Source organism: Sciurus carolinensis, chromosome 18, assembly GCF_902686445.1.
Source record: "Sciurus carolinensis chromosome 18, mSciCar1.2, whole genome shotgun sequence".
Taxonomy (NCBI): domain Eukaryota; kingdom Metazoa; phylum Chordata; class Mammalia; order Rodentia; family Sciuridae; genus Sciurus; species Sciurus carolinensis.
Window position 1 is genome coordinate 34,252,256 of NC_062230.1, and position 2,586 is coordinate 34,254,841.

The window sequence follows — 2,586 nt, forward strand, 5'->3', positions numbered from 1 at the left end:
TGAGGGAGCCCCCGCTGGCGGCCCCGCCCTTGGGTTCCCCATCCAAGTCACCCCAGCTGCACGGCTGCTGGGAGCCAGGCTTCATGCTGGCAAGAGGACATGATCTTGGGAACGTCACTGTCCCTGCCCTGAGGAGGGAGTGAGTCTGATGTGGGAGCAAGCTGGCAATTGTCATCTTAGGGTGGGACATGGTGGCAAGAACAAGAGCGGGGACACAGCCACGGTGGGTCTGGGGTCGCTTAGGTTGTGTCCATACTGTGCCAACAATGGGGGCTGGGGATGTAGCTCAGTTGGTAGAGTGCTTGCCTAGCATGCACAAGGCCCTGGGTTCCATCCCCAGCACCACCACCAAAAAAAAAAAAAAAGACTTCATACTGTGCCAACAAGGAGCCAAGTCCAGGCTCTGGAGCCAAGAGCCAAGTCCACGCCAGCACTGACTCGGGCACTCATTGTGACGTACACTTGGAGAAGTCACTGCCTCTCGTAACCTCCAGAGGGGGCGTTTGGGACCAGTCGGGTCCCCTCTCTCAGCCTCAATCTCCTCACCTGTAGAATGGGAGCAATCATTGTGCCTGCCTTCAGAGCTGTGTTGGAGATCAAATGTGATGATGTGTATCACACGATGCTCTACAGAGGCCTGCTCTCCATGACCCCACAGGGCAGGCTTATTACCATCCCCACTCTAAAGAGGAGGAAACTAAAGTTCGGAGAGGCTGCGTCCCTTGCCCACAATCTTACACCCAGCATGTGGCAGCCCTGAGATCTGAACCGGGTCTGCCTGCGGACACAGCCAGCTTTGGACTGGAGCTGCGTGGGAAGGAGATAAAGCGTTCTGAGGTCAATGGGGACAGGACCTTTGGAGGCACATCTTGGACCTGTGGAGGCACATTTTGAGCCTCTGCCCTGGGTGCTAGAGTGTGAAGACAAGAAGAGTCCCAGGTGCCACAGGAGGAGACCAGAAGGACCGTCCACCTCCACCAATTCTCCCTCTCCCTGCGCTTCACCTCCACGGAGCTGTAGCGCCCCGCCTCTGACTGAGCTCCCCACTCCAATGTCTGACCCACATACGTCTCGATCCCGCCACAGCCAGTCCTGGACACAGACGTCCAGGCCGCGCCTCCGTCCCGCCCTTTCTCCAGCACCCTCCACCCTAGGACACGGCACCACCGTCTTTTAGACACTCGGTCCAAACCCTGAGGAACCTGCTGAACGCTCCTGTGCCCCGGGCAGGCACCTCAGTTCCTCTGGTTCTCGTCAGCGTACCTGACCCTTCCACCTGGCTGCTCGCACCTCTCCCTCTCCTCACCCACCGTGGTGAGCCAAACCACCCTCCTGTCTAGACCTGGCAGCTGCTGGCACTTCCTGGAAGGTTTCCCTGCTTCCTCGACAGATTATTCCTGATGCAACATCAGAGAAAACTTCTGAGAACAAAGCAGATCTGCTCCCCAACCAGAAGGCTCCTAATGGCCCCTCTGTATTTGTAACAAAATCTTAATTCCTCCCCTTCCAAAACCCCCACTCACCTCAGCCTCACAGCCTTCCTGCTGCATCAGGTCTTGGAACTTACTGCTCCCTTAGCCTCAGAGTTGACGTTGAGGGGTCTGTTTCCTCCTTGTGTCACTGGATCTCTGGTCAGAGCTCAACCTTGACCCCCCAGTCAACCTCTGACCCATCTATCTCTATACTTGCACAGCATTTACCACCCAATCGTTTTCCTGGTTCTGTTCAGTAGGTGGCATGAAAAGTGAGACCTTGTCCATTTGGGTTATTGACCTTCAGGACCTTGAACACAATCGAGTGCATAATAGGGCCTGGCACAAAATAGCTGCTCAATAAACATGTGCACCATTCAAACACAAAGGAATTGCTTTCTTTCTCTCCCCCTCTTGACTTCCTGTCTCTCATTTCCCATCTCTTAAATCCACTGCTTGCAGAATAAGGACATAGGAGAGAATGTCCCAAGCTCAGTCATTCGTGACCAGTGGGTAAAACCCAAGAACTCTTAAAGTGTAATGAAGAATTCTAAATTCCAAACTGAACCCTGTGAACAGTGCGTCTGCAGTGTTTACCAGCCTCGGGAAAGTGGCTCCTCATCTCCATGAATACCAATGAGGAGGGGTCGCTCGACAACCATCTTCCGAGGAGCCCTGGCACTGCCGTGGTCACCGCAGGCTCTCGCGGCTCAGTCTCTGATGCACACCCCTAAATTCACTTCGTTAGTTTTAATTATCCCTGCCACGAGCAGGCAAAGGCTTTAGAGCTATTTCAGAAATGGAATCAGTGAACGTGGAGGCTGGGTAACTTCCTCCAGGGTGCTGGGCCGCACTGGCCCGGCGCCAGACAGGGAAGCGACATGGCTCATCCTTGGCTGGATGGGTCTCTTCGTTTGTCTGGATTCATGAATAGCAAATCTGCCTCCCCTGACCCAGCCCTGGCTGAACCCTTCCCACCTCCTGCCATGTGATTCTGCGTCTGGTCACGTGTCTCTCCATACCTGCGCCTAACACCTGCGCGCCCCGCACTAGTGCGGCAGCCACGGGAAACCTCCATGGAGCCCTCTCCCTCCATCTCTCCCTCCATCTCTCC

The 2,586-nt window shown here is 55.1% G+C and overlaps 1 non-coding gene across 1 annotated transcript; it reads left to right on the plus strand.

The window, feature by feature from the left end:
* The first annotated feature begins 275 nt into the window (after positions 1–275).
* On the plus strand, positions 276–348 carry Trnaa-agc (transfer RNA alanine (anticodon AGC)). Its single transcript has one exon. It is a non-coding gene; the product is annotated as a tRNA-Ala (tRNA).
* Positions 349–2,586: the final 2,238 nt, after the last annotated feature.